This window comes from Haliotis rubra, unplaced genomic scaffold (genome assembly GCF_003918875.1).
Source record: "Haliotis rubra isolate DU_JTF1 unplaced genomic scaffold, ASM391887v1 Scf652, whole genome shotgun sequence".
NCBI lineage: Eukaryota > Metazoa > Mollusca > Gastropoda > Lepetellida > Haliotidae > Haliotis > Haliotis rubra.
The window spans coordinates 200,069-225,361 of record NW_025767360.1 but is presented as its reverse complement, the minus strand read 5'-3'; the positions used below and the strand labels follow the sequence as shown (position 1 = coordinate 225,361).

At 40.0% G+C, this 25,293-nt stretch overlaps 1 protein-coding gene across 3 annotated transcripts in view; it reads right to left on the bottom strand.

The window, feature by feature from the left end:
* LOC124257220 (neurogenic locus notch homolog protein 1-like) overlaps positions 1 to 25,293 on the bottom strand; it is a 204,799-nt gene that overhangs the window by 75,558 nt on the left and 103,948 nt on the right. The gene's annotated exons all lie outside the window — the stretch shown is intronic.

Below are 25,293 nucleotides of genomic sequence, written 5' to 3'. Positions count from 1 at the left end.
GAGAGGGGTTCATTGAGGACATACGGGGATATCGCATCCTAATTAAACTCACTGATCAGAAAATGCTTTACAACACTGAGAGTTCAGTAAAAACATAACAATAGTCACGAAAATGAAAAATGAAATGTCAAAGCACAACAATTGAAAATGAAAACAAAATTCAAAATGTCAAAAGAGACTATACCATCAACGTTGTACTCATAAAATTGCAGGGGCGGTGGGGTAGCCTAGTGGTTAAAGCGTTGGCTCGTCACGCCGAAGGCCCGGGTTCGATTCCCCACATGGGTACAACTTGTGAAGCCCATTGCTGGTGTTCACCGCCTTGATATTGCTGGAATATTGTTAAAAGCGGAGTAAAACCATACTCAGTCAGTCAGTCACTCATAAAGTTGCAAGAACGAAACAATCAGAACAACTATATCCTGCAGATTAGTTTCTGGTGATGCGGCAACTTTATGGGGTGATTTTGGTAACATGTGAAAAGGTGGGAATTTCTCGTTATTTCAGTGCTATTAATGTTATTCCACATTTTCTATATTTACTCGTTACTTGATTGTACTTTCCTGGTACAATCATGAGAGACACGCTATAGATAAAGTTCAGAATGGCAATGTTTCAAGACGACCCTCACAAAATACGTTGATAATATATCCATGAAGTCCAAATATACACAACGGAATGAAAGTGAAAGGGATCACTCATGTGCCTCTGTTTGTACCACTTTGAAAACTTCCACGAGCAGGAATTATGTGTTGACAAAGCTAGGATTCTGAGGACCTGGTCAAGCAAGGGTAACCACGTAACGCTCAGTTAATAGAAAATCGTATTGTTTGCTTTACATTGCTTCTTTAGTAAACAACAACATGCATAATATTACCTATTATGATGAGGAGAAACGGAACAAGCATTGTACCCGGAGTTTATTTCGAATTGAATACCTTGAAATAATGACCTCTCAATAATCAAATATCTGCTTTGTTTTACACCGAATGGAAGTCACATCAACATGGCTGCCTGCTAAGACTGAAAGGACTCTTTGCAATACATCAACGTAATTTGCATGATGTTACAACATATTTGATTTGTTTTCGAGAGGGAACATTGATCCTTAAACGAAAACTTTACTGGAACGCATTTGTCTATTTTCAACACCACCATTCTACTTGTCTTTTGACAAACATGTAAGTACTTACTATTTCCTTATCGTGGTAACTGACTCCCCGAGAGATGTATCTTAAGAACGTAAACACCTGTTCTCCACTGGAGGTAGAAGTTTCTAGGGTCACGGGTGTTGAATATGTCATACTCCTTGTACACAGCGATGATCTGTGGTTGGTTTCCAAGAAAAATTCAACACATATTAAACCATTGATCACACAAGTAACGTTTGCAAACAGCATCGACCAAGTGGTGAAAAAGACGTGTGATTAGGATTTTAGAATATGTATTGGTCAGGAGTAATACTTGTAATCCTACAACACAGCCATGCAACAGAGAACAAATCTGTCCCCTCCTAAATATGACAAACCTAGCCGATGTTGAAGTACTTAGTACGTCCTGAGACCGATGTTGACACCAGGGGCAAGGTTATGAAGGTACATGTATTACAGACAGTGTAAAAACAGAATACAAGACACAATCATTGCCACAGATATATGAGAGGATTGATAGATTAATTAAGAAGCATATTTCAGATAGTAACGTAGGAGTAACCGCCTCACTATCTAGCGTCACCCTATGTCACAACAGTCAGTATTCACAACACAAAATAGATTTTGCCATGCTCAAATTCGAAATATACACAAAAATAAGTGCTGTATATGCTATGAAAACTAAAAGTAACTGATCGTTGATCACACGAAACTAACAAAATCGACACTGTAAATATTTCGTAACAACGATATATTTAGGAGATAAACCTACTGTGTGGGAAAATCAGAGGTATATAACGAAATTATAATAGCTCTAAATTTCATTTAAAACCGAACGCGTAGCGTGAGGTTTTAAATGAACAATTTAGAAACTATTATAATTTCGTTATATACCTCTGATTTTCCAACACAGTAGGTTTATCTCCATTCTACCATGACAATTTTATGAACAATTTCAGGTGGAGCTCTTTCTTTGGTTACGAGTCAATACGTGAAGCGGCCTCGCATTCCAATCTCAAGTGGCATCGCCCGAAACGGGGTGTTTGGTGGCAAACCGTCAATGACTAACTAACTCCAGATTCAGTAATAACAAATCACGTTTTGTTTTTCAATGCATCAATCACCAATCATTAACTGATAAGTTGGAAAACATATATCAAATAAGTTTAAAAGCTTGGTTCACTTTTGAACATTCCACCGTAGACCCTTTCCCCACCAGAATAGTGGCAGCAACCTCATGGCCTTGACCTTTTCTCGGAAGTCCTTGTTTACATTTACGTGCAAATTTGGAAAGATGCGACAGGAGAGCCTCTGATAGTTTGCGCAAGGTTAACCTCATTGTATGACTGAAATAGTCTTTGATATCTAATTACTGGTACTGGTACAAAATTTAAGAGTAGGGGCGCTTTTGCTGTAACGAGAAGTCCGTGTTGTACCGAATTTAGATACTGTTGAATTTTGCGCCCTGTCAACTTGACGATTTCACGCACCTCTACGTCTGCGTGCGACAGCTGTGGTGACTCTTACACTCATGTGTGTACTTTGTGCTCAAATTCGATTCTACGGATATTATTTTCTACATTTTGGAAAGTGTTTTGTGACCTAGTGGCTTCAAAGTGTAGTGAATTCAAATTGAATCGGATTCGCTGGCATGTTCGGGAGTCTGTTGACAAAGAGCCAGATTTGTGGTGATATTTCCGAAAGGATGGATCAGGACACGAGGGTGTACCTCTGGCATAAACACGGTAAGGTAATTAATTATACTTTAATAGACTACTTTAGATCAAGCAGTTTAATGGATAAGAGGGATCATGACTAAGCTAAATAACTTTTTCAACGATATTATACTTTTAGAAAAAAAATATGTTGGGCTAAACAGAACGGTTTGCAGATTCTGTAATTGTGTTTTACTACCGCTAAATTTGAAATAGTGCAAATTTCAAAATATCATTTTGTTTGAATTGATAACCCAACTGTTTATTTATGTGGACGGAAGGCATTACAATTTCTTCGGCGTTCGATGTTAATGCATCCTCCGTTACCGGATCAAGATCAGTGGCGATATCGTTGACGAAAGCTGATAATAAATTTAACACGAAATTATGTAGCAGTCTATTGCTGGATCTATTCTGACATAACATAAAATCAACGTAAACATATTTGTTTTGTGGAATTTTATTCGTAAAGCAGACGATGTTTTGATCTTGTTCGACTGAATATTTGTTTCCATGCTTTCGAAGTACTTTTGTATGTATAAACACCTATTGCTGTGATTTACGCAAGTTGTGAGTCGAGCCCGTCATCGCTAAATCCATCTTTAAAGACATATGTGTAATTTCCGACAGCAAAATCGCCGTAATTTATCGATGCATCGGTGGGTTGTTTGGTGTCCGCCATGTTAGTAGGCAGACAAAAATAGTGCATTACCCTAAACCATGTATGATTGCGCACGGAAAACAGAGACCTGTATAACGTGATTATATACCTCTGAATGACTTTAATTAACCGATCACAATCCAGTGTTTACTGAAGTCATGGTAGAATTTATCTTAATATATTTGTGTTGAAAACGAACTCGAGTAGCATTGTAATAATATGAATCTGCAAAACAATTATGACACGTGTGCTCCAGGTGTCTTAGGTCGTGTATTGACGCCTGTGAAAAGGTAAGTTTAATATATAATATACAAAACACAAAGTTACTATGTGTAAGCCAACAAAAATTTTCTTTCAGCATTATAGTTTATCCAAAACCTTCATCATAACAAGTTTAGTAGTACGTTAAATATAATGACGATTTTACACGTCCAACAATTCTATTTTCCACATCTGCGTTTACATGTAATGTTATTATGTCATACTTCATATGAGGTCACTCCAAAATTGTTTACGTCATGTATAGAATATATGTCACTGATTATTTTGAATGCCCGTTAAACAAGGTGTTTGTTGAGCCGTTCATTTTAGTGAATTAGAAAAATGAATAAAAAATAAAAAGTCAAACATGGTGCACAGAGCTATCCTGACATTTGGAGATTTTAATAATACTATTTGCTGAGATCTTAGTATCTGATTCCGTGGTATGTTTACAGAACCAATAAGGCAAATATTGTTGTATTAACAAGGGGTGAACGACTCGTTAATCAAAAACAAATGGTTTCACGATGGCAGTTCAATGAAAATAGTTACTGAATATACGTATCTTGGTGTACGTTTCAGTTATTCATTGAATATTGAATATTGGTAAAAACAAAAACTAAAAACACGTGTTGTTCAATCTAGAGAATCTTGGTTCTATAACACGGGCATCAAATATAAGGTATCTGCTCTGTTCGTATGTGTTTGGAAGCGTGTGGTGTGCGTGTGATGGAAATTAGTCATTTTATGAACAAATTTCGTCAAAGATATGTTTCGTCATAATTGGATGAATGTCCTTTGTTCAGGTTCTCGATTTGGTGGGTATTGGTCACTTAAACACTACTGAGCCTGAGAGATATTAAACATTACAAGCAAGAAACATTAACACTGGTCGTAAACAGTCCATGGCTGAATATGTAAGGTTTGGCGCTATTTGTATGTCGGATATCAAAGACATGTCATCTCTTATTTTTATGGGAAGCACATAACGATTTCATGAAAGCGTATATTCCACAGTATTGTTTTTGTGACAATTTGGGAAACACATCAGAGCTTTAGTATCAGTGGACAATATGTCTGTGGTAACGCCTTGTTTCTAGCACAACCATTGGCAATAGCAACGACTATAAGTGTTGGTAACTAATTACATTATTTGTTATCATGCTTTTACTTCTCATTTTCCATACTTTGCGTATCATTGTGATACTAAGCATATTGGCCGGTGGCCCTAGGTACAGTGAACTCTCTTGATCTCTAATACATCATGGAAATTGATTCGGTCATGCTTATTGAGTTGACCCCAAAGACAAAAATATGTAAAAAGAATTATCTAAAGTTAAATCATGATACCTAAATGGGTAAACATATGTGAGGTGAGGTGAAATTGGGTTTAACGTCATGCTTGAGAATATTTCGCTCATATGACGACGTGCATGCGTGTGTATGTGTAGGTGCGGCTGCTTGTACTAGCCCAGACTTAAGCTGGTTTTATAGTGCTAGCCCACTGAGATACCATGCCGCAGTGAAGCATGAATATCCCACTCAGACACATTATACTGACTCCGAGCCGGCCAGTCCTTGTTGTACCCATTAATGCCGAGCGCCAGGCAGGGACCAACAAGTACGATATTTTAACGTCGTTTGGTATGACGCGGTCGGGGATCGAACCCGCGACCTTCCGCTCTCCGGACGGACGCTCGATTACATATGCCACCAAGCCTGACCACCCGATCCCGCGTGGGTTGCTGAAGATCAATTGTTACCCGGATCTTCACGGGTCATAACACTATTCAGTTAATCCATCAACAACAACAACATTAAGCTAACAGAAGGCCACAACAGAAATAGAAGAATGTACTGAAGAATTCTTCACATCTTTAGTTTATTGTATTTTCGAAAGGATCCAATGTGTAAGCAATGTGTAAATACGAATGCAGTCAACGGAAAGAATAATAAAATCAAGATTACTTACAGCCCTCCTTCAACAAAGCCCGGTATCCCACAACCATGTACAGACTTGTCTCCTTAAAATTCTCAATACATGCATGTCTGTGTTCTGCCTGGAGTTCAAACATGCTGTTTGTTACCTTGCACCTATCATAAATTTAAGTATATCCACCAAGAATTGCTCAACTCTTATCCTCACCCTGGTGTTTTATGTTTGTCTGCACGTCACTGTTGAGGTTTGCCACACAACCATAAATTGCCCTGCACTAACAGGACGTTTGTTTGCACCTTTTACAACTTGCCCTGCTGAGAACAAGTGAGCAAACATGGTGCAATAAATTAAGAAAGCCAGTTTCAGCTGAAAGGAAAGAAACACACCGGGGAGGAAAACCAGGTGAAAGTATTACACAACGTAGCAACAGGTTATTGCTATATTCGTTACCCGGAAAGTATTGGCTCCTTTAGGTGAGGGTTTATGAGAAGACTTGAGGGCAATCTCGGCAGCACTTGAAGTGAGAGTTGAAGTGGAATTTTATGATGATATAGTGATACTTTTAAAGCTGAGCCATAAGATTTTGTCATGTAACAAGTGCATTAAGTAAACATTTTTCATTGAAACGTTATGATCTTGTTTATGTGAGTATTGGTTTTGGCCTTCATATGGGATAATTGAATTATTATTATAATGTGATATTTATATAGCGCACATATCCATGCAACTAGTACACTCTCAAGGCGGTGAATGTTTCCCTGATCAACGGATGTCTTGTTTCTGGCATTGATTTAACCAACGCAACTCCTTGGGGAGTATTCAACTCATGCAGCCTGTTGAGCGCAGCGAGGTATCACACAGCCTCGTCCTCACAAGGTCTGACCAGGTTATTTCTTTAATAATTTCGATGATTGATTTGCTGATCATAACAGAAAACATGATTTAATGAACACCTTGCTTACTGATAACCACATGAAACTCCGATACTGTAACACTTTGTTAAACATTGTCTTAAAATGTCAACTGTAATGTGTGCAAATGATGCTTCACTCGTTCCCGGTATCGCCTAGATCATACTTTGAGACCCAAAGTCTAGTTTATTAGTGTTCCTATCAGGATGGACCGTCGTGATTGTCTATACCCTTTGACATCGGCAGTATTTCAGCCATATACTGGTGAAAACAAGTTATACATTCATGACACATAAATCGAGAACATAAAACCATGTTTAAGAATTACATTCAAAACAACCAGAAGTCACAGATATAGATGCAAAACTAGCATGTATATCTAAAACCACAGACAATACAACATATAAAACAAGCTACAAATCGTCAACAACTGAAGATACATCACCGCACTGAGGACTATGGGGTCTTACTGTACGTTCGCTTTTTGCATGGACCCTAGCTGGATTTACACTTCAGCCGTTGACGATTGTGCTATCTATATGTTAAAAAGCATATTTATCAAAACATTTCAACCACAACAGTCATATGAAATCTCTAATAAACAGAATATTAATTTCAGAAAGATATTACATCGACATTGCAAATTTGCATGATCAGCAATAGTTTCATTCCACTGCACGGACACCATCTATTTTTATTTTTCTGTCATAGGAAACTGGCAGCTGATGATGTAAGTTGCACTTCTGTTGGGTGCCAAGACACTGTGACATCACACTGCCACCAACATATCGGTCATATATTTTAAGATGATTTCTATTATTCGAAAATGTAGACCTTCCCTAATGATAAATCTATGGAAAATTGAGGTGTAAAGCATTGAGTAAAAACACATGCCTTCCATGTGGAACCTTCTGCACAATTTTTCTTGATGTTAATTTTATGAATATTATTCAAATTCTTTGTTTGGACTAACAAAGCAATCTCTCAAAAATGTTTAACGTATGCTTCAGGTATAGCGATAATCGGATATAATTCAAATATGCCTTCCACCAATGCACTGAACTGAACTACTCGTTAAGGTAAACATTTTCCACAAGACCGTATGATGAATGGGATGGCTTTATCTTTCTAACAGTCAACTTCTCTTTCGTTTCGAGTAAGATTAATGTTTCAGCAGCTCCAGCCTTGGTAGAAAAGGTTTACAACGTTTTAGGTATAATCGAACATGGTCTTTCTTTGAAGAAGCGTCGTTCGACTCCTGCTCTAATGGTCTTTGATCAAGGTTACAATTTTCAAGACATCAACTTTGGTACGTGACAGTTTCGACAATACTAAATGTGAATCATCCGTGGCAACAATGTTGCAATATGTTGTTCATTTGTATCGTCTGTGCTCTTGTTCTGTCATGTGAACAATAGACTTGGATGTTTAAGTCTTGAAACGCTCATCTGCTCATCAACAGCTGCTATTATGTTACTTTGGGTATTGATTCATAAACAAGTCCTCATGATATAGCTGAAATCATCAAATCCACTCTGTTTTGTCAAAGATTTCTTCATAAATATTTTTTTGTCGCTTATATTCTCTTAAACCTTGTCACGTGATGTTACTTAACAATTTAGCCAGTTACTTGTTGTGGTTCGCAGACATAATAATATTGTGAAATGCAGTGCACATTCTCAACTCTGATTATAGACATGTTAGTTATCCAGATGAGGAGTGATTCTTATATGGATAACAGAGAACCGATCATGCGAAAAACACAGGTCCGTGAAAGGAAAATGATTCCACCACTTCTATCCTGTTCTAAAAGTTGATGTCGCGAATCACCGGAAGGCTCGCATCGTACAAGGATGTCATCAAGTCACTGTTTACTATTCTAAAGTGATTCACAAACCAGTTGTGATTTGATTGTAAGCTTATGTTCATGTTCTTTGTACGCCAACCAATATGTATACAAATGTCAGTTAGACCCCCAAACGTCTCGTCAGTGTATTTCAAATACACGCTATTCTGGAAATGAAGTTACTACCGGTAGAACAGGACATGCTTACAATCCGTCCATTATTGGAAACTGTAACACCGGTGTTTACGCATAGCAGAGTTGCAGATTTGGTACAAGGTGAACCCCCAGTTATTCCATTACAAAGGATGACCAAGGTTTACACATTTCCCTTAATCACAGGAACAATCAGCACCATAATGAGGTCAAGGAAAATCAAAGATCCTGGAACAGCAATGAGTACATGTATCAGTTGCCTTAAGTAGTTCCTAACTCATGATCGTGTAGCTGATGCAAAGGTACGTGCAATTTACAAGGTGATGTCAGGTGTAAAAACAGGATTTAACGTCGCGTACAAGATAATTTATGTATACAACGACGTGCGTCGACGTAGGTGAGTCTGGTGATCGGTAAGTGCTTTCCTTTTTATTGATGATGATGATATGAATTCATAGATAGGCCCGTAGGTTACGTTGAACGCCTCGGCCAAATTCCCATGTATTGAATTTGTCAATTTGAGCAGAAATTCTGATTCTGATATGTACTGAAAATCAGATCAGTAAGGAGAGGGTCATTTGCGCCCCTGAGGATGTCCAAAAATGTCGAAGGTTCTCACGACGTTATAAATTAGGAAGTTCTTGCACATGGTATTCACTGAATAACCTTCACATCACATTTCCTTTCATTTTAAATAATTTGTTCTGAACCTGGGAGGTTTCATTCATTCCAGTATATCTCTTTGTGGAATTCAAGTGAGCACTGTTTGAAAGAGGCAAATAAAGTGAACTGTATGGTCAAGGCCTGTGACATGAATGTTTCATTGTCGTGGATTGGTCATTGGACTCAAAGTAATAAATGCTCCAAAACACAACTCTCAGTAATTACTATAATGCGTTTATTAGGGACGAAATTCCTGTTATATAAGTACATGCAACATGCATCTTCTGAATGTACAAATTAACAGTAGAATATATTGTCAAAGTGACTAAAGGGTTGATGGCAGTTTCTATACGTCAGTGTTCGGAGGCCCACGTCATCAGAAAATGTCATCAGCATTGCCTAATTGTATGTACTCTAACAGTGATTTTGTGACCCCTTAGCCAGTTTGCAGTAGCATTGACATAATACATGTAACACTGCACACGAAACCCCAATGATTGTCAATGTTGATATTTTACTTCTATTTCAGAGAATGCAAGATTAAACATAATAAGTACAATCTTCAGTGAAATGTAATTGCTTGGAATAACACAAACTTAATGATAAAAAGAGAATAAACAGTTACAAACAACTGCATACATGTTTGACGGCTGCTTTAAACAATGAGAAAGGCCACCAGGGTGAGGGGAAGGAGAAAAGCGATCGCACTGCACTTCCTCAGAGTGGAAACTCCAGCATCTACGAAAATAGGGAAAATTTAACATAGACAGTAATTACGTGAACTTAATACGGACAGGTTTCACTGCAAACGCATAGCGTGCATTATTTATGTCAACTACTAAGATTAGTATAGATATCGACGTCAGTAACCTTGGGTAAAAAGTCAAAGTTAAAGACATCCCACGTATCCCGAGGACCAGGCAATGTGATAAGGTCAGCACAAACACAAATTCGTATGCTTCCAAGTTAAGGCTCATGAAACCACACACAATGAAAGTTCAGCCATGTCTATTTGATAAAAGTGTATTTGCGTGAACTGTTCATCAGAATTATGTTTATGATGATCGTCTGGTTTTGATCATGAACATATATAAAAAGTCAACAAGACATGTTTCAAACTCAAACCAGATTTGTTTAAACGTAGTAAAATGTTTCTATGTTCCGACCTTCTTTCTTTTTGGCATATGTAAGGTTACGTTTCCATATCGCTAAAATATACTCATGCCAATAATGGTTGTCACCCCCCTCCCCATCCCAACTCCACACACACCTCACACACACACCCCACACACCCTCTCCAAATTAAAAATATTGAAGGGGTGACAACCATTATTGGCTTGAGTATATATAACATATATATGATTCATTTTACAAAAGGCTTTGCTCTGCTCCTATGGTGTTTATGTTTAGAAACATCACAACAAAACGCACCATCCGTAAAATACCCGTATTTAACAGCATGATTTTTAATTTCGGCGTGTACTGTCACAGAATACACAATTCACATGCAATGCACCTGACAGTTGGGGATCAGATAGTCTCAATGATGGGTATAAAAGGTTGATCACAAGCTGTCGATTATGCACTGTATTTGGAATATTGTTGACAAACGCCAAATGCCACGTCTAAATGAAGCCAACCGTCATATCGCCATTGGTTTGCTTCATGCTGGCCAGTCTCAACGTGCAGTTGCCCGACGCATGAATGATCACCAAAGCACCATTTCATGGCTCTGGGAGATTTATCACCGGCAGAATTCGGTAGCTGATGCCCCTCGTAGTGGGCGACTTCGAGCGACCTCTGCGGCGCAGGATCGCTACATCCGGGTACATCACCTGCGTCATCGAACAGCTACGGCGACCAGTACCGCACGACAAATACCCGGATTGAGGAGGCTTTCTGCACAGACCGTCAGGAACAGGTTGAGAGAGGCTGGTTTACGTGCAAGAAGACCTTATTTTGGCCCTGTGTTTCGACAACAACATCGTAGACATCGAGTTCAATGGTGCACCAACGTTCAGGCCTGGAACCTACCGAATTGGCGTAGAATCTGGTTCAGTGATGAATCACGATTTCTATTCGAACGACGCGATGGAAGAATGCGGGTGTACAGACGTCGACGTGAACGTTTTGCCGACGCTTGCGTTCCCCAGGTGGACAGATTCGGCCGGGGCAGTGTTATGATGTGGGGAGCGATCAGCTGCCGTAGGTGAAGTGATTTGGTAATGATCCAGAGCAACCTGACAGCTCAACGGTACTGTGACGAAATCCTATGCCCACACCTCCTTCCAATCATTGATCGCCAGAGGGAATTGTTTCAACAGGACAATGCAAGGCCCCACACAGCACGTCACACTAGAGACTTCCTCCACTACCACAACATCAATGTGCTCCCCTGGCCCTCAAGATCACCGGACTTAAACCCGATCGAACATCTGTGGGATGCCCTGGACAGACGGGTGCGACGCCGTAAAACTCAGCCCCAGACACTTCAACAACTCGCACAGGCACTACAGAGAGAGTGGGCTGCGATTGGGCAACACGAGATTCTGAGACTTATTCGTTCGATGCCGAGGCGATGCCGTGCAGTTCTGGATGCCCACGGTGGTCACACGAGGTATTGACTTCAGCGCCACCACACGTCTCCATGTGACACTCAAACTGACTTTTCTCGAGTTGGTGCCAAAGACGGATAAGTCTGCATTCCCAGTGTGCAATTTCGCTATATTTCATTGACTCATAAAGCCTACAAGATGTTTCAAAATAAACATAAAAATACAGTTGAAATTCCTATATGCCTTTCTTTTTTGGGAGAGTATATTATATTAAAGTTGAAGAAGTCTTGCCATACATACCTATGGTTCGCTGCCATTAAACAAACGTTCTCTATCTTGAAATCTGTTTCATATTCATGTTTATCAAGCACATACTCTCGCTTATAGCTGCTCTGAAGAATTGGTACACACTGTATCAATTAACAGCTGGGAAGCAGCCGAATCATCTAGGGGTTGTGTTTTTTTTAAAATTTATGTAAGGAGCATTTCAATAATTGTTAACCTGATATTTATTGAGGTAAGTTCTTTTTCAGCGGAAATGGTTGTCATTATATATACATTTATAATAAAGTCTAATATTTCAAAATATTGCCAGAGGTGACTAACGGGATCGGGTGGTCAGGTTTGCTGACTTGGTTGACACATGTCATCGTATATCAATTGCGTAGATTGATGCTCCTTGTTGATCACTGCATTGTGTGGTCCACACAGACGGCCGCCATATACGAGCTTGAATATTGCTGAGTGCGGCGTAAAACTAAACTCAAACACTCATTCACTCACTCACTCACTAAAAATGATTGTGTCAAATATGTATCCAATGCAGTGTTTACAATACAGTGAGTGAGTGAGTAAGTTGAGTGTGCACTCCAATATTCCAGCTATATGGCGGCGGTCTGTAAATAATCGGATCTGGACCAGCATGAACATCGATCTATGCAATTGGGAAGCGATGACATGTGTCAACCCAGTCAGCGAGCCTGACCACCCGATCCCGTTATTCGCTTCTTACAACAAGCATGGGTTACTGAAGGTTCATCCTAACCCAGACCTTCGGGTCGTTTACAATACAGCTGATCATTCTGGGGTAATGATATTGCGTAAGTTAGTTGGTGTTAATTAGAGTAGCAGTAGGCTGACTTCATTACATCCACAAGAAGGGCATACATATTGATAAATCAAGATGAATACACAATGCCATTTAATAAGAGTTAAAATGTAGCATTTGCTACACATGTATTTGCTAAACACTTTCTCAGAAAAATCTAATCAGGCCCCTAATCGCCAGCACACTAAGTCAGCGATCTAACCCACTCAGCCGCAGCTTCTTTCAAAACCCCTATTCCACAGAGGACATGTTTATCTCCTCCTTAATAAAATTTGTAAGACCGGAAACAAGTACCTGGGCTCCATGTGAACTGGTGTCAATGAACTTTTATTAAGAATATCAACACAATGTTTGAGGATGAGTCTGACCAATGTTTCCTCAAAACAGATTCATTGACAGAACCTTACCTGGTAAAAGGAGTCAATGTATTCGTTGTATTTATTCCAATTTACGATACACCATAACGACGACTCATCTGAAATGCTGGATTTTATCATTGATAGCATCTGTGCATCGTTGTTTGAGAATATTATATGTGGAAAAATCTCAATAATACCGGTCTCGTGCTTCGGTGACATTTGCTATATTTATCACCCCTGTGACGGTAAAATGAAAGGGTTTATTGGAACCCGCAACCCTATGGAAAGTACAAAGCATTGTAATTATTCATCAAATATCAGGAATGATACCAGTGGTAGTCCATTTCCCCTTGAAAAACGACTGCACAGAATAACACAATGATCATTAAATACGAGTTTGGTCAAAGCAGCGTTTCCAGTGCTTCGTGTGTCCACACTACGAACGACGCAGACCCGTCTCCCCGGTGCATATTAATTATCATACAAAATCTCAGCCACTATTATGATAATAAACTGTAGTTTTAAACTATGGTTATAAATAAAAGAAGCATGTGTCTACAATACACCTGGTTCACGTCAACCGCCACATGGCGTACGTGACACAAAACATGTGCATGGTGCAGACACATCGTACAAAATCAAGTGTCAAGCGAGAGAGGCGTTGAGGTGCACTTCAACTGAACTATTCCCAAAACCCTCATCGATTAAAGAATTATTGCCGTAAAACAAATGTTACAGGCCTCAGTTTGTATTGGTGGGTTTATTGGTGCACGTTGTAATTCACAAAAGGTAATTAAACATTCCAGTCCGACACCTCTAATCTCCCAATACTCTTCAAGACTCTAGTTTCTGTCCAGTGTTAAAGCTTGTAAGTTATGACCTCAATGTAAACACTCGTGGTAACGCACGAAGAAAAGAAACATGCGAACATGATATCCCATTTATACTCACTAATAGCTGCACATCAAAAAGTTGTTTACAATACCAACAGCTCTGTCAAATGACATAGCGACTATCATTAAAATGAAAACACAAGTCGAAAATCAAAAGACAAAAGAAATTCTATCAGCAAGGTTGTACTTATAAACTAACGGGACTGAAAAAACAGTCCATTACCATCATGTTCTTAGGATTTGTTTCTGGTTAAATCTAAGGATAATCGGGTCATTTTGGTAGCAAGTCCTTTTAATCCGAAATTTCTCGTTGTTTCATAAAATACACGCCGACCTGATAATTTGTAATGAATGTAAAAGGGGACCGTGTGCCTCTATTTCAAGCGCTTTGAAGATATCCAACGAGCAGTAAATATGTATTGACAAGAAAGGATACTGAAGACCAGATGAAATGCAGGTCAATCAATGATAATGGTCAGCTATGAATAAAATATCGTATTGAATGCAGTACATTGCTTCTTTCGAGAACAATGACAGAAAACAAACGTTACGTGTTGTCCCGAGGAGAAACAGAACAAGAAGAATTATGTACCCGGAGTGCAGCAATTAACGAAAAAATGATCTCTCAACAATCTTGTATCTGCTTTGTGCAACACCTGTCTTGTTATTGTAGCTGGCTGGGAAGGCGGACTGACCCTCGACGTAATGTATATGATGTTTCAAAATGTTTGTTTTGTGACACTGATTCTTAAAAGAGGCATGGACTGGAACGCTTACGTAATCAGCGTCTGTCTGTTCTCAACACGATGTGTTTACCTGCCTTTTGACAAACATGTGAATGCGTATTACTACATTTATCGTGGCAACTAACCTCATGTGAGACGTATCTTAAGAATTTAAAACCTGTATACCACAGGAGGTCCCCGTTTCCAGGATCATGGTTGTTGAATATGTCATGCTCATAGTTTACAGCTATGATCTGTTGTCCGATTCCCAGAAAATTTCAATATTTCACGCATTGATCACACAAATTATGTTTGGAAACGAAGTTTTAACCAAGTGGTGGAAATAGGCAGGTAAAAAAGGTTTGAGAGTATGAACTGGTAACTATACTCTCCAAAAAAGAAACGCATATAGGAATTTCAACTTTTTTTTAATGTTTATTTTGAAACATCTTGTAGGCTTTATGAGTCAATGAAATATAGCGAAATTGCACACTGGGAATGCAGACTTATCCGCCTTTGGCACCAACTCGAGAAAAGTCAGTTTGAGTGTCACATGGAGACGTGTGGTGGCGCTGAAGTCAATACCTCGTGTGACCACCGTGGGCATCCAGAACTGCACGGCATCGCCTCGGCATCGAACGAATAAGTCTCAGAATCTCGTGTTGCCCAATCGCAGCCCACTCTCTCTGTAGTGCCTGTGCGAGTTGTTGAAGTGTCTGGGGCTGAGGGTTACGGCGTCGCACCCGCCTGTCCAGGGCATCCCACAGATGTTCGATCGGGTTTAAGTCCGGTGATCTTGAGGGCCAGGGGAGCACAGTGATGTTGTGGTAGTGGAGGAAGTCTCTAGTGTGACGTGCTGTGTGTGGTCTGGCATTGTCGTGTTGAAACAACTCCCTCTGGCGATCAATGATTGGAAGGAGGTGTGGGCGTAGGATTTCGTCACAGTACCGTTGAGCTGTCAGGTTGCCCTGGATCATCACCAAATCACTTCTCCTACGGCAGGTGATCGCTCCCCACATCATAACACTGCCCCGGCCGAATCTGTCCACCTGGGGAACGCAAGCGTCGGCGAAACGTTCACGTCGACGTCTGTACACCCGCATTCTTCCATCGCGTCGTTCGAATAGAAATCGTGATTCATCACTGAACCAGATTCTACGCCAATTCGGTAGGCTCCAGGCCTGAACGCTGGTGCACCATTGAACTCGATGACGACGATGTTGTTGTCGAAACACAGGGCCAAAATAAGGTCTTCTGACACGTAAACCAGCCTCTCTCAACCTGTTCCTGACGGTCTGTGCAGAAAGCCTCCTCAATCCGGCTATTTGTTGAGCGGTACTGGTCGCCGTAGCTGTTCGATGACGCAGGTGATGTACCCGGATGTAGCGATCCTGCGCCGCAGCGGTCGCTCGAGGTCGCCCCACTACGAGGGGTATCTGCTACCGAATTCTGCCGGCGATATCTCTCCCAGAGCCGTGAAATGGTGCTTTGGTGATCATTCATGCGTCGGGCAACTTCACGTTGAGACTGGCCAGCATGAAGCAAACCAATGGCGATATGACGGTTGGCTTCATTTAGACGTGGCATTTGGCGTTCGTCAACAATATTCCAAATACAGTGAATAATCGACAGACAGCGATCAACCTTTTTATACCCATCATTGAGACTATCTGTCCCCCAACTTTCACGTGCATTGCATGTGAATTGTGTATTCTGTGACAGTACACGCCGAAATTAAAAATCATGTTGTTAAATACGGGTATTTTATGGATGGTGCGTTTTGTTGTGATGTTTCAAAACATAAACACCACAGCACTCATAAACAGAGCAAAGCCTTTTGTAAAATGAATCACGTTTTAATTCATTGCTACATGAAATTGCTATTTTCATGATGCGTTTCTTTTTTGGGAGAGTATAGTAACATGCCTAAACTTGCAACACATCCATGCACAAGAGGGCAAGTCTGTTCCCTCCTAACTATGACAAACCTAGCCCATGTTGATGTACTTAACACCTTCTGAGTTACAGACACATGTTAAAATAAATAAGTTAGCGTTAGTTTAAGAGCAATTATTTCATGTAATTTCAATGGTAAAAGGGTGAAAATCACACATCTATAGACACAGAGTTCGCCAACACAACAGCAGCCTTTAATGTTTTGTTTCTGTTTACTTGAGTCCACAAGGTCGCATCAAAGTCAGTACTTTGTATGGCCACCATTGGCAGTAATTATTGCTCCGCACCGTCTCGGCACACACTGGATAACTCTTCCAGCAATATGATTGCCAGTTGTGGAAGTGTCTGAGGCGTGTTTTGACGCTGACCTACACGTCGATCGAGTTCATTCCATAGGTGTTTTATTGGGTTTAGATGTGGTGATCGGGAAGGCCATGGCAAGAGACTGACGTTAGAATTGGCAAGGTAGATGACCCTGATGCGTGATGTATGTGAAGTAGCGTTGTCATGCTGGAACAACTCCCTCTGTCGCTCCATAATCTGAAGCATGTGACGTCCAAGGACTTTGTTGATGTACCGATTTGCTATCAAATTCCCCTGAGCCACCACTAAATCAGATCCTTGTTTGCTGGATATCGCACCCCACACCATGACACAGACTCCACGGAATCTGTTGACAAGTGGATTGCAATTAGGGGCAAAACGTTAATTTCTCCCACGGTAAACACGCTGTCTTCGATCTCGCTGGTGAAGAAGAAATTGTGATTCATCACTGAACCAGATTCGCCTCTAGTTTCTAAGGTTCCAGTTCCGGACTCTACGACACCACCGCAAGCCATTTCGCCGATGGAAGTCTCTCAAAACAGTGGCGACAACCGGCTAGTTTGATCATATCCCCAATCGATTTCTGACAGTTTGGTAGGAAAATCTCCTCAAACCAGGGATGCGTTGTGCAGTCTTCCAAGACGATGATGGAAGTGAGCGGTCCTTGACTTGGGTGGTTACTCTTGGACGGCCGCTTCTCGGGCGATCTTGGGCGGAATTGGTCTGCAGGAAACGATCCCAAAGGCGAGATATGGTGCTCTGATGAATGTTGAAATGTTGGGCAAGTGCAGACTGCGACTCTCCAGCTTCAAGGCGACCAATGGGGATGTTTTGATGGCGGCAGTCAGTCGTGGCATGATGATTTCCTTTTTTCAAAGCAAAAACTAATGGCAAAATTAAACACAACGTTTGCCTTTTTATAGTGATGGATACCGCATGCTTTCCCGTTTACTCGCACGTGCATTTTGCTTTGCTTGAATTTTTTGGTGACTTTGTTAGGAATATTTCTTCAAAAACTTCTAAAAAAAAGGAAAACGTTAAAATTGCCGCGTTTTGGAGCTGAAGCTGTTTACGGTTACACAAAGATGATGTTCGGAAAGAAACACAGTATTTTTGTATTTGTTTTGTTTTTTTGCCGCAGTTACATGGGGCTTATATTCGCAAAATTACCTATGAGTTTCTTTATTTTGAAGAGTGTATATGCCTTTAAAACTAAAAGTATGAACCTATTATTTATCACAAGAAACACACACACACACACACACACACACACACATAAATATTGTATTTTTGTATATTCGGGTTGGAAACAAACACCAACAACTTTGTAATAATACGTATTATGGAAAACAAATACGACAGGATGTTATTAAGTCAAAAATGCTGTACAGAACTATCCTAACATTTTGGAGATTTTAATCGTACTGTTTGCTGACGATGAGATATTAGTGTCTGACTCCGTGGTAGGTTTACAGAATTAATACTTGAAATATTGTCGCATTTACAAGGGGTGGACGACTCGCTAATCACAAACGATGAGTCTGTAATGACAGATCAGTGAAATTATAGTCTGTTTGCTCCAAAATCGTACCGATGGGTTCCTAATTACAAGAAGTAAAAGTAAAAGTCGTCAACAATTTTCACATCTTTCTTATTTGTTTTCATTCATATAAAGTAATAAGATTGCTGTTGTTTTACTGCATTTGGTTACACGGGAGTCATTCATCTCTATATGAAAGTCACTGTAAGACCAATTCACATCCTGGCAGAAATCCTTTACGTTCACACCCAGCATGTGATTAGTCTTTCTCCTTTGCCAAGGGGGAGATTGCGTGGCGTCAGAGGCAACCAACGTTCCCTAAATGTTCATATTATCACATAAATGTATAAACAATCTAAAGATTCTTTTCACCAATGAATTTTATTGATTCAAAATATATTTGATATCTAACAATTTATGTGCCTTTTAAGATGTGTTCACTTGAATGCTTTCATATACGGTAAATCCCTTGCACGAATGATCACACCGACATGTATTTCAGGTGCAAACATTCGACTATTACAGTGATTGTGACTCCCGTGTAATCAAATGTATTAGAACAACAACAATCTTATGGTAATTTGTAAGTTGTGTTTTATTACTTATATTAATGCGCTAAATTTACACCATGAGATGGTACAGGAAAACAAATAAGAAAGATGTGAAAATTGTGACTTTTGCTTGTAACTCTTTGTAATTAGGAATTCATCATTACGATTTTGGAGCAAACAGACTATAGTTACTGAACATAAATATCATCGTGTACCTCTTAATTATACATTGAATGTTGACTATTAGTAAAAGTGATAAGATTTAGATTTGGTTTGACAGATATGACGATTAATGTAGTCATTGGCTAAATATTTAAAGGTTTGGTCCAATGTGTGTGTCGGGTCTAAAGGGAAACGACTAAAGGAGAATGCACAATAGTAGTTCTTACATTATTAGTTTACTCTATTTTCGAAATGATCGAATGTATAAGCAATGGATATACACTATTGACGTCAACTGGAAGAATAATTTAACAAAAAATTACTCACAGTCCGGGTGACGACTCCTTCAACAACTCCAGATATCCCACAACCATGTACAGACTTGTTAAAGTGCTCAATAATTGCATGTCTGTTTTTGTTTATAATTCATTTAAACATATCGACCTTATCTAAGAAATACAGACTCAACCCTGTTTCATGTTTGTCTGAGCGTCACTGTTGAGGTTTGCCACACAACGATAAATTGCCCTGCACTAACAGGACGTTCGTTTGCACTTTTACAATTTCCCCTGCAGAGAGAAACAGACATGATGCAATAAATTAAGAAACCCAGTTTCAGCTGTATGGGAGAGAAACGAGACGAATGTGTTACACAATGTGAAAACAGTTTATTGTTGGAGGCGCTACCCGGAAAATATTGAGTCGTTTAGGTGACAGGGTGACCCTGGCAGCTCTTGAGATGACAGATGAGTAGACTAATAATAGAATGTAATGTAATTCAAGTATCCTTGCACCGAAGTGTATTGAAGTGAGCAGTTTACAAGGATGCGTTATTCTGTTGATATGTATGTACTAATTCGTATAATGTAACAAGTAGGGGATATTTTGCGAAGAAATTGATCACCATAGTAGAAGGCTTAAAAACTGACATACAGTCACATACAGTCTACAGTCATTGGCTTTAATAAAAAGAACTAAATCAGGTTTATTAGGAGGGGTTTGCCTTTGGCTGTATACGGGTTTATTCCAAAAACGTATGTATTTTACAATACTTCAACGTCATGTGAGGATACAACCACTAACAATCTAAGTTGCAAATTGAAACTACCCATAATAAAATATATATCTATATACAAAATATATCGATTAAAATGTATTAATCAGTTCAATTTCTTTTACAATTTCGATAACTAAATGATAGGATGCAAAACAGAGGATCCTCACCTTTGAACAGGTGTTCATTTGTATATCGATTTGCATCGTCTTAAAATGACTTCATCAAATCTGGGCTGACAACCCAAGTAGATGTAACCAATATAGGGTTTTATATCACGTAATTTATTAATGCCTACTTGAGTAGCCCTTCTTTGCATTAGATTACCGGGGACCTATCCTCACCCCTCGTCATTGGGGTGAACGTCTACAGTTTGCCCTACAACACCAAAACTGGCGATACAAGCAATGGGGAACTGTTCTGTTCACAGATGAGAGTCGGTACTGCGTATCAACTGCAGGTGGCAGAACAAGAATATGGCGACGACGTGGCCAGCGTTACTCAGACCAATGTGTTCTGGAAAGAGACTCATGGGGAGGTGCAAGCATCATGGTATGGGGTGGAATAGGCCTGAACCAGAGAGTTGGTCCTGTGGTGTTCCAGAACCTTGGTCCAGGGAGAGGAGGCGGCATCACAGCGGTGCGCTACATCGACCAGGCTCTCAGACCCCACGTCCTACCACATTTTGCACATTACCGGAACAACATTTTCAACCATGATAACGCCCGGGCCTATACTGCAAGAGCTACACGTGACTTAAGAAATATCTAATCCCTTACTGTTATTTAGAACAAGAAATCTGGCCGTTGGGAACGCACCCCTTAAAATGACAGAACCTGCCATCTCTGTAACTCACCTTCAACAGCTGATGAATTCCATTATCTATTTAGATGTTCTGCCTTCACTCAAATTAGATCTCATGATTTGGAACCATATTATTGTACATTCGCAAATTTGTATAAGATGAAATCATTGTTCGCATCCAACAAACTGTCTATTCTTAAGAAATTATCAAAGTTTATATCTATTATCAATAACCGTGTTAAAGCTACGCAAGAAACTGTAAATTATGCAACGACCTTCCAACAATGAAATCAAATCTATGTGCAATATTAGATCCAATGCTCTTGTACCACCGTGGGTGGTCAAAAAGAGAATAAAGATTGAAAGATTGATTGGTGACTCAAGGTCTGCCTGTACGGGGACGGTCATTTGTTATACCTGTTTGGTTGTAACGAGCTGCAAGCCGTGATATCGTGCTCAGACTAACATTCAGACGCCTGGCAACAGAAGATTGGTAATCTCCAGCGTGCATTCTTTCAAAGGCGATATTCCGTGTCGCAGCGTCAAGACGTGGCGTAGTGATTTGACAATCCAGTGATTAACTGCATCTATCTGCGCAACTGGGAATCGATGACATGTGTCAACCAAGTCAGCGAGCCTGACCACCCGATCCCGTTAATCGCCTCTCTCGACAAGCAAGTGTTACTGAAGATCAATATTCTAACCCGAACCTTCGCGGGTAGACTGAACGTTAGCAATGACACCAGTCACATTATTACATTACGTTTCATACTTAGAATGGCAAGTCGAGTTTTTTTCTCCTTTTGACATGCAAACGAGAATAATTTGTGAAAAGGAATGAATACAAACGTAAGGAAGCACAGGGAATGGACTCTGGTCATTGTGTACATCACTTGTTCCAAGTCAGGAACGCAGTCCTGCCTTCTCTGTTTCTCACATGATGCGCAACTAATATGACCAAATGGGTGCATTTCCGACACGTCCATCATTCATAATTCTAATTAAAAACAAAAACACCAAGTATTTCATAAGGAAAGGAAACACAGGTCGATTAGCTGAATTCTAGACAGGCGTTACTCCTGGTTGGACCCACCTCAACTGAGGCGGCAATACAATTTGGATATCATCTGTCTACCATCACAAAATTGGTCGCAGTGAATCAACAGACAAACAGTGTCAAAAAGAATTTAGCAGTTCAGTCGACAGAATTCATGATTGTCTGAGGGTTGTTTGGATGGTTTCTTGTCTAACGCTGCCCTCAGCAATATTCCAGCTATATGGCGGCGGTCCGTAAATAATCGAATCTGGACCAGACGATCCAATAACAGCATGAGCATCGTTCTACGCAATTGGGATACAATGACATGTGTGAACTAAGTAAGCGAGCCTGACCACCCGATCCCGTTAGTCGCCTCTTACGACAAGCATGGGTTGCTGAAGACCATTTCTAACCCGGACCTTCACGTGTTTTGTCTGAGGGATGTGGTGCCCCGTACTGATTCAACGTCACTGCAAACTATATATCCAGTGTGGGGCGATGGGGTAGCCTAGTGGTTAAAGCGTCCGCTCGTCTCGCTGAAGACCCGGGTTCGATTCTACACATGGGTACAATGTGTGGTGTTCACCATCGTGATATTTTTCACTCACTCACTCACTCACTCATTCATATATCCAATGAGCCCGAGAGCACCTGAGCTTTCGACGACAAGAGTGACAACACTGCAGCTTAAATAAACATTGGGTTAAACATTGTGTTCATATTTTATACAGGTATGCATATGGGGTTGGGGTTTACAGAGATTTTAACAATATTCCAGCAATATCACGCCGGGGAACACCTAAAATGGACTTCTCATGCTGTACCCATGTAAGGAATCGAACCTCGGCCTTCTATGAACCCTTTCAGCACTAGGCTACCCTACTGCCCCTACAGGAATTCATGACGAGGCGGAATAGGGGACGCTAAAGTTAATACGTTGTAACCACCAATTTGACATTCGGGACTGTCAGATAAGACCTAATTAATTCATTATATCCTGTGATTGTGATGAGGTGTGTATCTGTTCCTTTCAATATAAATGAGTATGGGTATTATACGACCGCTTCGTGTGATTCAACACAGGATTACCTCCCTTCGTAAATGTAAAGCATCAGGTTTTGGTATTCGTGAACATTTGCCCAATGAGGGACATACAGATATGACATTAAATCAAGAGAAATGAAAGGGTCACTATGGAGCATAGTTTACTTGTCTGCGTGCAATGTGTAATATCCTGGTATCCCAATGGAGCAAGTCGATGCTCATGATGTCGATCACTGATTTAAACTCAATTATTATATCATTTGGATTCAATATTCAAGGGAGTGGTGTGATAATCAAAGAATGGAGATACATTTCATATTTTAGTGTGCTTGTTTTTTAAAGTATCTGTTACATTAACTTTGTATTGCTAATAAGGATAGATACAAAACCTATCATAATTGTGAGTTGTCAGGTGCATGTGCAGAAAATTCGACAAATAAAGGGAGAGAACTCGCGTTATCGTGGTTTATTACATGGTAAACATGTATTAGGCAAAACGATCGGACCTGAAAACATTGATGAAATTTGTAAGTTAGAAAGTGAGATATTCGCAGATTATCACATTTTGGGGTGAGCATTAAAGTTCGCAGTCTTTGACACACCCTATCACCGATCAGTTTGACTCTTTTGAGTGGCACAAAGTTCTTCAAACCTCACCAATACATGTACCTGTTTTAGGTTTTGGATTAACTTCCTTTGATATGCTCATTTTACGAGGCATTATATTTGGAGTGTTACTAAGTGAGTGTGTTCGTCATCGTGTGAAGTAGGCCCTTGAACCATCACCAGGAGCAGGATCTGTTACCGGAGATTATTCTGAGACTGCAGTTTGTAATCACCTTCTCGTCAAGTGAATGTGAATAAGGTTGTGTCCATTCCTTGTGGAAACAAAATGTATTTTGTAAACTAGACACTTTAATATAAAATGCAGCTCTGCTATGAAGAAATATGTCAATTTTGTTCACTGAAACTGGACCGAGTGAGTGTTGAGTAGTACGTGGAGGAGGATCTAGAACCATCACTAGGACCAGGACCAGGACTTTGCTCGTATCAGGACTGTGCAGGGTCTTCTACTGAACGGCACACAGGAACAGTTGCAGTATTCATTTATCTCCAGGTCCGTGTGACAGTATTGTGTGAATGCTCTAGATGTTAGTCGTTGATAAATAATATTCCAGATACATTAGTACACGGGTAGGATGTACGTACTCACTACTCAAATCTCGACAAAGCAATCTAGCGGAAGGTACAATGAGCAATGATTCGTAATGTCGGGATACAATGACACACCATCAACTCATTTAATCCTTTTACTCATACGACCAGAAACTATTGAAACCCTCTTATGACATGGGGTGATACATTGAATGTTGTAGCACTTATGGAAGTAAAGTTAATAGTAAACGAAACGTCAAACTTTCAAAAACCAAAACATATCTGCATACAGTTTCTCAACCTATCGGAAAGATATTGTTTTATGGGTAAAACAGGGTAATCTATCTTGTTACACTTGTTCTACTTAAAAATAGTGAGTGAGTGAGTTTGGTTTTGCGCAATATTCCAGCAATATCACAGTAAAGTACACCAGAAATGGGCATCACAAATTGTGCCCATATTGGGAATCGAACCTGGGTCTTTAGCGTGCCGAGCGAATCACAAGGCTACCCAACCGCCCCTCTACTTAATAGAACATAGGACGGGCATATATTGTTCTTCACACTGAACACTTCTATAGCTAAATGGATAGAGCGAACGATCGATGTATCACATGTCTTGTATATTTATCATCTAAGTCCAAAAGAACATCCAACTATAAACATAAGATTTGTCCAAGACGTGCAAGTGTATTTGGCGTAATACATGTACAAACATGGAGTGT